The sequence below is a fragment of the Schistocerca americana genome, chromosome 1 (genome assembly GCF_021461395.2).
Source record: "Schistocerca americana isolate TAMUIC-IGC-003095 chromosome 1, iqSchAmer2.1, whole genome shotgun sequence".
NCBI lineage: Eukaryota > Metazoa > Arthropoda > Insecta > Orthoptera > Acrididae > Schistocerca > Schistocerca americana.
The window spans coordinates 951191499-951206682 of NC_060119.1; positions in this window are offsets into that span (position 1 = coordinate 951191499).

A 15184-nucleotide genomic window follows, 5' to 3' on the forward strand; every position below is an offset into this window, starting at 1 on the left:
TTATCTAGGAATTCCTCAATCCAATCACACAATTGGTCTGATAGTCCATATGCTCTTACTTTGTTCATTAAACGACTGTGGGGAACTGTATCGAACGCCTTGCGGAAGTCAAGAAACACGGCATCTACCTGTGAACCCGTGTCTATGGCCCTCTGAGTCTCGTGGACGAATAGCGCGAGCTGAGTTTCACACGACCGTCTTTTTCGAAACCCATGCTGATTCCTACAGAGTAGATTTCTAGTCTCCAGAAAAGTAATTATACTCGAACATAATACGTGTTCCAAAATTCTACTAGAACAAAAATAAAACAGTAATGGTACCAGACATGTTTTACTAGCGGTTTACTGCTCGATTCCAGACACCACCATTCAACCCTTACAGCCCGCTTAAGGAGGTGGGGTTACTTCCTTATCTTCATACAGTCGTTTCCTCCACTACAGTGGAGGTATAATCCCTGGCCTCTACACCTGAAACAGTACAGACCAATGAGAATGGGACCACGCTCCGTTTCAGAATGTTGTTAACCATCTGTTTTTTGACAATATACTGCCACAGTATTTGTTGGAACTTCGATAAGCAGATGCTTTCATTTTGTATTTTTTGCATTGAAAATTTCGCTTATTTTTCCATTTTGAAGTGTACGACATGACCGATTAAAGCAAGAGTCTTAAGTTACGTTGTTTATCCACTGTTGAAACGCTGTTCGTTGGCAGACATCAAAAAAAAAAAAAAAAAAAAAAAAAAACAATACGACGCCAAGTGTTTTTTGAATAGCTGTTAAAACAAAGAAAATTTTTCCTGTAACCCAAGTACATCTAGTGGACGGCTTTTACCATTCGCTTGATTTATTTAGTTTTATTCACACGTCAAGTTTTGTAGGACAAAATTGAGGAGCAAATCTCCTGGGTCATGGGAAGAATCAGTACATGAAATTACGACATAAAATAAGAGTACAGATAAAAATAAAATGTTTATGAATGTTAAAAAAGTCAATCCATAAGATTAAGTAAACGCAGTCAACAACACAACAAGAATCATCTTAATTTTTCAAGGAACTCCTGGACAGAATAGAAGGCGTGACCACGAGGAAACTCTTGAGTTTCGATTTGAAAGCGCTTGGATTATTGCAAAGATTTTTGAATTCGACTGGTAGCTTATTGAAAAAGGACGTGGCAGTATACTGCACTCATTTCTGCATAAGAGTTAAGGAAGTCCGATTCAAATGTAAGTTTGATTTCTGCCGAGTATTAACTGAGTGAAGGCTGCTGTTCCTTGTGAATAAGCTAATATTGTTATCAACAAATGACAGTAAGGACATATATATACTGAGAGGCCGATGTCAAAATACCCAGACTCTTGAACAGGGGTCGACAAGAGGTTCGTGGACTTACACCATTTATTGCCCGAACTGCCCATTTCTGAGCCAAAAATATCCTTTTAGAATGGGGAGAGTTACCCCAAAATATAATACCATTCGACATAAGCGAATGAAAATAAGCGAAGTAGACTAATTTTCGTGTGGAACGATCGCTCACCGTTCGAATGGTAAAAATGGCAGCATTAAATCTTTGAACAAGATCCTGAACATAGGTTTTCCACGACAGTTTACTAACTGTCTGAACACCTAGAAATTTGAACTGTTCAGTTTCATTAATCAAATGCCAATTCTGTGAATTGTTGAATTGTGTGTTAGAAACTGTAAAAATTGAGTCTTAGTGTGATTTAGCGTTAGTTTTCTACAAGCCATAAACTTAAGTGATGAACTGCACTAATTGAAATGCAGCCAATTTTGCACACAACATCTTTTACTACCAAGCTAGTGGCATCGGGAAACAGAAATGTTTTAGAGTTACCCATAACACTAGAGGGCATATCATTTATATAAATAAGGAACAGGAGTGGTCCCAATACCGATCCCTGTTGCTAAAGTGTGGAGGTGAACCAGTTGAGAGAAACTCCCCATATTCCGTAATGGTCCAACTTCTGGAGCAGCATTTTGTTATCGCAACACAAACATACGCCTTACTTAAATCAAAATATATGGTTAGCGTTCGAAACCCTTTGTTTAACCCATCGAGCACCTCAAGAGGAAAGACAATACAGCATTTTCAGGTGTTAAACGACTTCTATAGCCGAACTGAACGTTAGATAGCAAATTGGTGTGATATAAAATGATCAATTATCCTTACATACGCAGCCTTTTCAATAACGTTAGCAAACACTGATGGCCTAGAAATAGTTGTAAAATTGTCTGTATTATCCCTTTCGCCTTTTTTATAAAGCGGATATACTGCTCAGTACTTTAATCGTTCAGGAAACTGATCATTCCTAAAGGAAAATTTACAAATATGGATTAATACAGGGCTAACATGTACTGCACAGTACTTTAATTCTCTGCTAGACACTCCATCGTAACCATAAGAGTCCTTAGTCTCTAGTGATTTAATTATTGACTCAATCTCCACCTTGTCTGTACCACAGAGGAGTATTTCAGACATCAGTCTCTGAAAGGCATTTGCCATGAAAGTTTTATGATTTTCTGTAGAAACTGAATTATTATGTATGTCACCAGCAATGTTCAGAAATTGACTGTTAAATACTACACAAATATCTGATTTATCAGCAACAGAAATATTTTAACTGTAAACTGACTTTATATCGTCGACCTTGGGCTGCTGACCAGACACTTCCTTCACAGTTGGCCATAAGGTTTTAATTTTTTCCTCAGAATTAGCTCTCGTATTTGCATACTACATACTTTTTGCCTTCCTAATATCATTTTTAAGCACCTTATACTGTCTGTAATGGGTTACTGTGGCTTGATTCTGACTACTTTTAACACTTCGTATAGTTCCCACTTTCTTCTACAAGATACCTTGTCCCACTAGTCAGCCACCCGAGCTGCCTATTATTGCTAGTGCCCTGTTTAGAATGTTCTAATGGAAAGCAACTCTCAAAAAGCATGAGAAAAGTGTTAAGGAAAGCATAATATTTATCATCTATGTTATTGGCACGATAAACATTCTGCCACTCTTGTTCTTTGACAAGGTTTGAAAAACTCTCTATTGTTGGTGGATTAACTTTCCTACATAGTTTGTTATTATATGTTTCACTTCTTTGAATACAGAAAACTTTTAGTGTTAAAATTTATGCATCAGGGTCTGAAAGGCCATTCACCCTTTTACTAACAGAATGCCCATCTAGTAATGAATAATGAATAAAAGTATTGTCTGTGGCTGTGCTACTGTTTCCCAGTACCCTAGTTCGGAAAAACACAATCTACATCAGATCACATATATTTAGGAGATCTACCAACTTACTTTTCCTTGAACCATCATATACAAAATTGTATTGATAATTTCTACACAGCTGAAACTGTGTAGTAGTTAAAGAGACAAAATGAACTACAATTTATTCCAAGTTGCTACAACCATTGCGATTTTAAAAATAACTAAATAAATATATGTGTAAATATACAAATATAAATATGTAGCCGGCCGAAGTGGCCGTGCGGTTAAAGGCGCTGCAGTCTGGAACCGCAAGACCGCTACGGTCGCAGGTTCGAATCCTGCCTTTGGCATGGATGTTTGTAATGTCCTTAGGTTAGTTAGGTTTAACTAGTTCTACGTTCTAGGGGACTAATGAACTCAGCAGTTGAGTCCCATAGTGCTCAGAGCCATTTGAACCAGCCATAAATATGTATATTTATTTATCCATTCATATTTTTTGGCCTGTTACTTTGTTTCTTCCATCGTAGTTGCACTGAAAATTTGAGTGATTGGTTATTAGTTTCGAATGTGTCCCTCCATTATGGAACCAATACCTTGGTGGATTCCACTGGCCGATGACATTGTATGGTGGTTATTTAAATTAATGATACTGACTCCACGAAGTTCAGCAGACATGAACAGCTTAAAATTTATAATTGTTACTACATTAATTATTTCAGAACTGCTCAGGTAATCATTAGATAATGCAGGAAGACATTTGAAACCATCCATAAATGGTTCAAAATGTCAGAAAAGCTAAGGCGTAAGCATCAAAATATAGTAAGGCTGAATTGAAATGCGGATTCTCTTGTTAACAAAATGTTTGATATTTGACAACTTTATTTCGTCTGTGTAACTAAACAAGTCGCTGAAACACAATTTAAGCAGAAGAAGAAAACGAAGAATGCACCACGAAGGAATTATGGGACGGAAATCCGTAGTTGTGAGGTTCATGTAGAGACAAGTTAACAATTACAGTTTTAGAAAAACTGCATGAATTATACGAGAGGAAGAGCCACACAAATTGGGAAACGTCAGTACTCAGTTGGTCCACACCTGTGGCCTTAAGCAAGCAGTTAGATTCGGACTGATTAACGGAGTTGTTCTGTGTCCTCCTGAGGTGTATCGTGCCAAATTCTGTGCAATTGGAGCTCGTAAAATTCTAGCGATGGTTGAAGGGCCGTGTCCTTAATTCTCTAAACGTTCTCTGTTTAGGGCGACGGTGTTGGCCAGGGTGGGGCTTGGTAAGCAAGAAGACGAGCAATAGGAACTCTCGCCATGTGGGGGCGGGAATGTGAAATCAGGTGGCTGGTCGTGAAGGGCAACAGTACAGGCCATGTGTTGTATGATGTGCAATGAAAGACAAACGGGTCCCGTTATGAAAATAAAAGGGGACCCCTAACCATCGCTCCTTGTTGTTGGGATGTGAGGTGGGTGACAATAAGGCTGGCACCGCAGTGCTGTCCGGGCGCCTCCAACTACAACTTGGGTGCACAGTTCGAAACAGCAATTATTATGGAATACAATTCTACTCTGGTGAATGAGATTCTATTCTGTAGATATGTTTGGAGACGCCCAGGAGATCAATGGGATATGAACCTGATTGTTGCCTGCAATGTGGCCCATCAACCAATAGCAATGGTCGAGGGTCCCATTTCCTAACATACATGTGTGAGGAACATTGAATAAGAAAAGCAACCAATTTTTCCCGGAAAGTTTGGGTTGAAAGCATTCTAAATTTCTTGTGGGTCATAGCGGAATATTTCTCCTTCCGTTCCTATAGTTTCATGAAGTTCCGATAGGTGGCAGCACTATACATGAAGGAAACCAGTTCATCAGAGAATTTCTACAGAGACCTGGCAGTGAACAAAAGCACGATGAGTAGATGGTCGAAGCGCCTGTCAATATCGGAACAAGATCATGCAGACCTGTGCAATTTCCCACGTGCCTGCCAGCTGCACACAGCTATGAGTTCTATTAGTAATGACGCACACTCCTCCACCAATTGGGTACTCAAAGTGTAAGCTTCGTCTAAACAGCTTGTCTGTATGTGAGAAAGCTGAAAATTTTGATTCCAAAAACTTTCTCCTCATGTAACTTGTTCCTTTTTTTTTGTCATCAGTCTACTGACTGGTTTGATGCGGCCAGCAGCGAATTCCTTTCCTGTGCTAACCTCTTCATCTCAGAGTAGCACTTGCAACCTACGTCCTCACTTATTTGCTTGACGTATTCCAATCTCTGTCTTCCTCTACAGTTTTCGCCCTCTACACCTCCTTCTAGTACCATGAAAATTCCCTCATGTCTTAGCAGATGTCCTATCATCCTGTCCCTTCTCCTAATCAGTATTTTCCACATATTCCTTTCCTCTCCGATTCTGCGTAGAACCTTCTCATTCCTTACCTTACCAGTCCACCTAATTTTCAACATTCCTCTATAGCACCACATCTCAAATGCTTCGATTCTCTTCTGTTCCGGTTTTCCCACAGTCCATGTTTCACTACCATACAATGCTGTACTCGAGACATACATCCTCAGAAATTTCTTCCCCAAATTAAGGCCGGTATTTGATATTAGTAGACTTCTCTTGGCCAGAAATGCCTTTTTTGCCATAGCAGGTCTGCTTTTGATGTCTTCCTTGCTCCGTCCGTCATTGGTTATTTTACTGCCTAGGTAGCAGAATTCCTTAACTCCATTGACTTCGTGACCATCAATCCTGATGTTAAGTTTCTCGCTGTTCTCATTTCTACTACTTCTCATTACCTTCGTCTTTCTCCGATTTACTCTCAAACCGTACTGTGTACTCAGTAGACTGTTCATTCCGTTCAGCACATCATTTAATTCTTCTTCACTTTCACTCACGATAGCAATGTCATCAGCGAATCGTATCATTGATATCCTTTCACCCAGTATTTTAATTCCACTCCTGAACCTTTCTTTTATTTCCATCATTGCTTCCTCGATGTACAGATTGAAGAGTAGGGGCGAAAGGCTACAGCCTTGTCTTACACCCTTCTTAAATCGAGCACTTCGTTCTTGATCGTCCACTCTTATTATTCCCTCTTGGTTGTTGTACATATTGTATATGACCCGTCTCTCCCTATAGCTTACCCCTACTTTTATCAGAATCTCGAACAGCTTGCACCATTTTATATTGTCGAACGCCTTTTCCAGGTCGACAAATCCTATTAAAGTGTCTTGATTTTTCTTTAGCCTTGCTTCCATTAACGTCAGAATTGCCGCTCTCGCCCCTTTGCTTGTTCCCTACTTACCGAATTCAATTGGATAACAAAACTGACGGTTGGTTGATCCTATGTTGAACATATGGACAGTGTCACAAAATAATACTTTAAACTTCATAAATTGCAAAACCTGAAATAAAGAAAATGAATCTAAATGAGTTCCAAGGAAATTAATTGTGTGTCCTATGAAAACCAAGCAGATAAAACTCAGTATCGAAGCACACCTATCGTGTCTGAGATTGGTTCTGATCTATCTTCCCACCATAGTTACGCAAAGGTGCTCTGTGGGTGTTTTTGGAATATGGTGTTGAACCTATGGCCTACAAGGTAGGAAGATACCGTAACAAGGATGCAGACTTCAGAAGACTGCAGCAGTATGGACAGTGATGTAATCAGTCAATGATCGCAATGTCGGTTCCACTACACTCCCTGTAAAGGAAACGTTATCGCTAACAGAATTTAGTGTTCGGGTTTAGGCATAACTATGTGTCAGCAAAAAAATGGAAGGCTTACATTTTCGTTATTAAGGTTTATTTTTAATCTAAGTATTACTTCACGACATTTTATAGAAGATACAGGATGGTAAAATATTGATATTGGGTGTTCACAACTGTGAAGCAAAATTTCTAATTATTCTAAGGTTCTTTAGTAGCAAGATGTTTGATGACCATGGCTGGGGGTCGATAAAGTAGAAACAAATTAAATAGAATTAGGGCCAGAGGTATCAATTACGCTAAAATGCAAAATGAAAATTTCCATAATTATCCAATTGTGTGTGTATGGGGTACGTAGATAACTGTACAAAGATAACTGCACAATTAAATAGTTCAATAATTTTGGAGTGTAGAGCACTCTACAGTGGTTGGTCAGTCCTTTTCGTTAGTTCGGATATGTCGCGTTTCTGCTTCAATTAAGAACGACAATTGTGAATATTTTAAACTACAGCGATTCTCCGTATTAGGAGATTTTGCGGCTTAACCCCTTGAGCCTGTAAAAAAAGTGTTCACATAATGACTCTCGCAATCGTCTCAGTGCGGCCCGAGTCGTCTTGCTCAAACACTCGACGATTTGCTGCGAGAAAAATAGTGAATTCTTCTCTTTACATCTGTCTATATCAAAGATGGTGGCCACGCATTTTTTCTGTCCAATTAGGGCGTCCAATTAGGGCGTTTGTGCTTGTTATAACTCCACACAATAGAATTTTTGTAGCATATCACAGGCTTAGTTTTTTCGTAGGGCAGAGTTTAACTTCTGCTACGTAATACTGAAAAAACAGTGTTTTCTTTCATGCAAGTCATAAGACAGGTGGCTACAGTGAGTCACCAATGTTTTGCATTTAGTTTCTCCAAACGTTCATTTGGTAACTCCAGTCGTGTTCCTGTAGAAAGGCTTTCTCAATGGTCGTCGTTAAAAGCAGGGACAAGGGCGGCTTTTGCCGCCGGTGGAATGCGCAGTGGCTCTGGCGCCTCATTGTGTCCGCTAGGTGTCCCATTAAGACGTTTTCAGCCTACATGGGATGGGCGTTGCCTTTGTAAAATTCTCCTTCCTCACAACTGCGTCTCGTAGCTCGGTTATGGGAAATTACTTACACGCAATTACTAGTGTGTGTGTCAGTGGTTTATATTCACGAAATGCCAGGTTCTTTTTTCGATCTGCATATCAATAAAATTCGTACAATTTCATAGATCTATGTCGTGTAACATATCTATTTAACCATAATTATTTCAGGATTTCAATGTAGGGTGTGTTATTAGTTTGACACCTTACACCTGTTATAAGTGACGTGTGATATGAGGTGTAATGTTAGATTAAGAATACTCTCGAAAATAAGTTACTACTCTATGCAGAAGAAGTTAACAGTCTGAAATTACTAACACTGTTCACTGAAAATTAATGTACTAGCTAGCCTGACACCTGACAATCCAAACTGCATGGTGTTTGCTCAAGAATGGAATGTGAGATGTGCCCTGAAATAAAAGTGACTTACCTCTTGCTCAGCATGCTGTTTTTCTGTCTAGAGTACTGACATTCTCGAAAGTAATCACAAATCAACAGATACAGCAACAAAAGAACGATCATCTACTCTAAATTATTTTTTGTCAGAAACAATCTATTGCTGCATATGGCATAAGTTACAATGCGCACAAGATAAAAATTAAAGACTTTACTATGAATCACGGATGTGTGTTTAAAAAAATCGTTTTTGTGAAATCAACTTCTGATTACTGGAAAAAAGATAGCACAACAGAAGAAGACTCTATTACAAAATTCTCTCATTACAAAGAAACTATAAACAAACCTTTAAAATTTCCTCAGAATGTTCTTCATCAGTATAACAACAAACTTCACCCTGAATACAGGCCTTCACGGCCCAACAGTTGCGACCGTCAGCCATGTCATCCTTATCCATGATGCGTCAGCGGATGCGAATGAAGCTCTCCTCACCATTGTCAGTATCTGTGACCGTTCTCCATAAATATAAACCACAAGAATGAGTTTTCATCTTCATCAAGAAGTGTTCTAGTTAGCTTCTACCAAATTCACAGATAACAGAATTCTGATCTCATTCTTTGAAAAATTCAACTGCACGGCACTGTGCCTCAAATGAGAATTCCCCAGCGCTGCAGAGCAGACTGACTAGGAAGTCATGCACAGAGAAAAATAAGGATAGTCAAGTATCTTATTCACAGCTCACGTAGTGCGCTCATTCATCTTTGTCCCATTACATTATCGGTGAATTATTTGCAATAGCAGAAAATATAAGAGAAATTTACGAAAGGTGTGTCCCCGCTGGGTTCCTCGCCTCCACAGAAGACCATAAAGAGCGACGAAGGGCCGCCTGTGCGGAACTGCCTGCACGTTTCGAGGTTCATCGTGAGGGGTGATGAACAATCGGTTCATCACTTCGGAACGAAAACAATATAACAATCTATGGAGTGACACCACACCATCTCTCCTGCGAACGAAAAGTTCAGAGCCGCACCGTCAGCCATAAGGTCATGGTGAAGGTCTCCTGGGACTCTGAAGGAGATATTCTGTTTGATGTAGTCCCCCATGCTGCAATGGTCAACGCAGAAATGTGTTGTGCTATCCTCAGGAAACTGAAGAAACGACTTCAGAACATTTGTCACCACAAAAATGCCAACATTCGTCTTTTTTTTCCATGCAACACAACGCATCAGACAAGTCTGCTCACCCGAGAGAAGCTCACGAAGCTTCATTGGAGTGTTCTTCCTCATCCACCATACAGTCTGCATCTCGCAACTTCCGACTTCCATCTGTTTGGCACAATGAAGTACGCACTCCGCGGGAAGCAGTACGTGGATGACGGGGAGGTTATTATTGCAACACAACGTTGGCTCCTACGTCGACCGGTAGAGTGGTACCATGCGGGCTTACAAGCCCTCAAACTAAGGTGACGTAAGTCTGTCGCATTGAATGGAGAGTGAATAAAAACTAAGGTCTTGTAGCCAAAAGAATGGGAAATAATATGGAATATTGGAATCCTGAATTAACCCAACCGGCCTTAAAAAAATGCAATGCCGTACGCGTGCTGTAGTCTCACTAGCAGCACGCGTAGCCGCGGCTAACCCCCCATTCGGGTTGCATCATGCAACCTCGAAGGCGCTCAGCGGCCAACGCGGCAGTATGTTTTCGATTTTTTTTTTCAAATTGTAGCATTCTCGAGCCCCCGTTCACCAGATCTACATCTACATCTACATCTACATTTATACTCCGAAAGCCACCCAACGGTGTGTGGCGGAGGGCACTTTGCGTGCCACTGTCATTACCTCCCTTTCCTCTTCCAGTCGCGTATGGTTCGCGGGAAGAACGACTGTCTGAAAGCCTCCGTGCGCGCTCTAATCTCTCTAATTTTACATTCGTGATCTCCTCGGGAGGTATAAGTAGGGGGAAGCAATATATTCGATACCTCATCCAGAAACGCACCCTCTCGAAACCTGGCGAGCAAGCTACACCGCGATGCAGAGCGCCTCTCTTGCAGAGTCTGCCACTTGAGTTTATTAAAAATCTCCGTAACGCTATCACGGTTACCAAATAACCTTGTGACGAAACGCGCCGCTCTTCTTTGGATCTTCTCTATCTCCTCCGTCAGACCGATGTGGTACGGATCCCACACTGATGAGCAATACTCAAGTATAGGTCGAACGAGTGTTTTGTAAGCCACCTCCTTTGTTGATGGACTACATTTTCTAAGCACTCTCCCAATGAATCTCAACCTGGTACGCGCCTTACCAACAATTAATTTTATATGATCATTCCACTTCAAATCGTTCCGCACGCATACTCCCAGATATTTTACAGAAGTAACTGCTACCAGTGGTTGTTCCGCTATCATATAATCATACAATAAAGGATCCTTCTTTCTATGTATTCGCAATACTTGACATTTGTCTATGTTAAGGGACAGTTGCCACTCCCTGCACTAAGTGCCTATCCGTTGCAGATCTTCCTGCATTTCGCTACAATTTTCTAATGCTGCAACTTCTCTGTATACTACAGCATCATCCGCGAAAAGCCGCATGGAGCATCCGACACCATCTCCTAGGTCATTTATATATAATGTGAAAAGCAATGGTCCCATAACACTCCCCTGCGGCACGCCAGAGGTTACTTTACCGTCTGTAGACGTCGCTCCATTGATAACAACATGCTGTGTTCTGTTTGCTAAAAACTCTTCAATCTAGCCACACAGCTGGTCTGATATTCCGTAGGCTCTTACTTTGTTTATCAGGCGAAAGTGCGGAACTGTATCGAACGCCTTTCGGAAGTCAAAAAAATAGCATCTACCTGGGAGCCTGTATCTAATATTTTCTGGGTCTCATGAACAAATAAAGCGAGTTGGGTCTCACACGATCGCTGTTTCCGGAATCCATGTTGATTCCTACATAGTAGATTCTGGGTTACCAAAAACGACATGATACTCGAGCAAGAAACATGTTCTAAAATTCTACAACAGATCGACGTCAGAGATATAGGTCTATAGTTTTGCGCATCTGCTCGACGACCCTTCTTGAAGACTGGGACTACCTGTGCTCTTTTCCTATCATTTGGAACCCTCCGTTCCTCTAGAGACTTGCGGTACACGGCTGTTAGAAGGGGGGCAAGTTCTTTCGCGTACTCTGTGTAGAATCGTATTGGTATCCCGTCAGGTCCAGTGGACTTTCCTCTATTGAGTGATTCCAGTTGCTTTTCTATTCCTTGGACACTTATTTCGATGTCAGCCATTTTTTAGTTTGTGCGAGGATTTAGAGAAGGAACTGCAGTGCGGTCTTCCTCTGTGAAACAGCTTTGGAAAAAGGTGTTTAGTATTTCAGCTTTACGCGTGTCATCCTCTGTTTCAATGCCATCATCATCCCGGAGTGTCTGGATATGCTGTTTCGAGCCACTTACTGATTTAACGTAAGACCAGAACTTCCTAGGATTTTCTGTCAAGTCGGTACATAGAATTTTACTTTCGAATTCACTGAACGCTTCACGCATAGCCCTCCTTACGCTAACTTTGACATCGTTTAGCTTCTGTTTGTCTGAGAGGTTTTGGCTGCGTTTAAACTTGGAGTGAAGCTCTCTTTGCTTTCGCAGTAGTTTCCTAACTTTGTTGTTGTACCACGGTGGGTTTTTCCCGTCCCTCACAGTTTTACTCGGCACGTACCTGTCTAAAACGCATTTTACGATTGCATTGAACTTTTTCCATAAACACTCAACATTGTCAGTGTCGGAACAGAAATTTTCGTTTTGATCTGTTAGGTAGTCTGAAATCTGCCTTCTATTACTCTTGCTAAACAGATAAACCTTCCTCCCTTTTTTTATATTCCTATTAACTTCCATATTCAGGGGTGCTGCAACGGCCTTATGATCACTGATTCCCTGTTCTGCACTTAAAGAGTCGAAAAGTTCGGGTCTGTTTGTTATCAGTAGGTCCAAGATGTTATCTCCACGAGTCGGTTCTCTGTTTAATTGCTCGAGGTAATTTTCGGATAGTGGACTCAGTATAATGTCACTCGATGTTCTGTCCCTACCTCCCGTCCTAAACATCTGAGTGTCCCAGTCTATATCTGGTAAATTGAAATCTCCACCTAAGACTGTAATATGCTGAGAAAATTTATGTGAAATGTATTCCAAATTTTCTCTCAGTTGTTCTGCCACTAATGCTGCTGAGTCGGGAGGTCGGTAAAAGGAGCCAATTATTAACCTAGCTCGGTTGTTGAGTGTAACCTCCACCCATAATAATTCACAGGAACTATCCACTTCTACTTCACTACAGGATAAACTACTACTAACAGCGACGAACACTCCACCACCGGTTGCATGCAATCTATCCTTTCTAAACACCATCTGTACCTTTGTAAAAATTTCGGCAGAATTTATCTCTGGCTTAAGCCAGCTTTCTGTACCTATAACGATTTCAGCTTCGGTGCTTTCTATCAGCACTTGAAGTTCTGGTACTTTACCAACGCAGCTTCGACAGTTGACAATTACAATACCGATTGCTGCTTGGTCCCCGCATGTCCTGACTTTGGCCCGCACCCGTTGAGGCTGTTGCCCTTTCTGTACTTGCCCAAGTCCATCTAACCTAAAAAACCGCCCAGCCCACGTCACACAACCCCTGCTACCCGTGTAGCCGCTTGTTGCGTGTAGTGGACTCCTGACCTATCCAGCGGAACCCGAAATCCCACCACCCTATGGCGCAAGTCGAGGAATCTGCATCCCACACGGTCGCAGAACCGTCTCCGCCTCTGATTCAGACCCTCCACTCGGCTCTGTACCAAAGGTCCGCAGTCAGTCCTGTCGACGATGCTGCAGATGGTGAGCACTGCTTTCATCCCGCTAGCGAGACTGGCAGTCTTCACCAAATCAGATAGCCGCCGGAAGCCAGAGAGGATTTCCTCCGATCCATAGCGACACACATCATTGGTGCCGACATGAGCGACCACCTGCAGATGGGTGCACCCTGTACCCTTCATGGCATCCGGAAGGACCCTTTCCACATCTGGAATGACTACCCCCGGTATGCACACGGAGTGCACATTGGTTTTCTTCCCCTCTCTTGCTGCCATTTCCCTAAGGGGCCCCATTACGCGCCTGACGTTGGAGCTCCCAACTACCAGTAAGCCCACCCTCTGCGACCGCCCGGATCTTGCAGACTGAGGGGCAGCCTCTGGAACAGGACAAGCAGCCATGTCAGGCCGAAGATCAGTATCAGCCTGAGACAGAGCCTGAAACCGGTTCGTCAGACAAACTGGAGAGGCCTTCCGTTCAGCCCTCCGGAATGTCTTTCGCCCCTTGCCACACCTTGAGACGACCACCCACTCTACCACAGGTGAGGGATCAGCCTCAATGCGGGCAGTATCCCGGGGAACCACAGTCGTAGTCCGATCGGGGCATGCGTGGGACGAGCTGGCCGTCCCCGACAAACCCCCATCCGGACCCCCACAGTGATGCCCATTGGCAACAGCCTCAAGCTGTGTGACCGAAGCCAACACTGCCTGAAGCTGGGAGCGAAGGGATGCCAACTCGGCCTGCATCCGAACACAGCAGTTGCAGTCCCTTTCCATGCTAAAAACTGATTTGCAAAGAACGTCTGAACTAATCTACAGAGAGCGCAAACAAATCGACAAAATTTAAACTGTTATTAAAATACAAGATTGCCTAGTAAATGCAGTAATGCTGCTACTTGCGCACTGCTGACACTGCTCGGCGGCGGAAGGAGACTACGCGATTTTACACTGTTCAGGTACTAAAACGCGATGCTACAACTCTCAAATACTATATTACGCCCGAAATTTATGAATTAAACAATGCAAGTACCAAAAACACGCAAAGAAATTAAGAATTAAACTACGTAACAAATGAGTGAGCTAGGAGTATACGACTTGCTGCTGCAGCTGCTTATCCAACGGCGGCAGGGAGCAAATGTACATCCAGCGATTGGCGGCTGACGCTACATATCACACTTTATTAATAATTATAGTACAAGGTTACATCACCAGTTACAGTTACATTCTCAGTAAGTACACCAAATCGTTTCATCCATACATGCAATTTTTCATCATTACTAACTTTACGACAGGAGCGGGTATACAAAGTAAAAGGCACATTACTATATACATGATTAGGTCTACATTGGGTCTCAGCACCTATTCCACAATGTTGAACGCCTTCCGAATAATTGCATCTAACCGTTGCATCCCATTCGAATAAATATGAGGCACATCTGCTAAATAATACACAATTTGGTATTAATGTGGATTGTTTGGTGCTACATGAATGAAAATTACGTCATGTGGTTGGGAGCTTGAGGAAGCACAAGGTATTTTTTTCCCGATGGGTACTCTAACAGATTTGGCGAGAGGTACGAGTAGAAATGGAACCTGCCGGGGTCTCGTGTACTGTGGCTGTTGACTACCAGAGGTTGTTTATCGAGATCTAAACTTCACGCGTCAAAAACCAAACAGAAATCCACAGTGGGTTAAGTGAAGTTTGTGGCGAGTTTACAGTGGACCGTAGCACAGTTTTACTTTAGTGTAACTGTTTTCGTGTTGGTCGTATGGGCGTAGACAATAATTCAAGATGCTGAAGACCGAAAACGTTAACAGATGGACGAAGAGTGAAATTTGTGGCAGATGCTCTTCTGTGAAACAAGTGTCACGGCAGTGC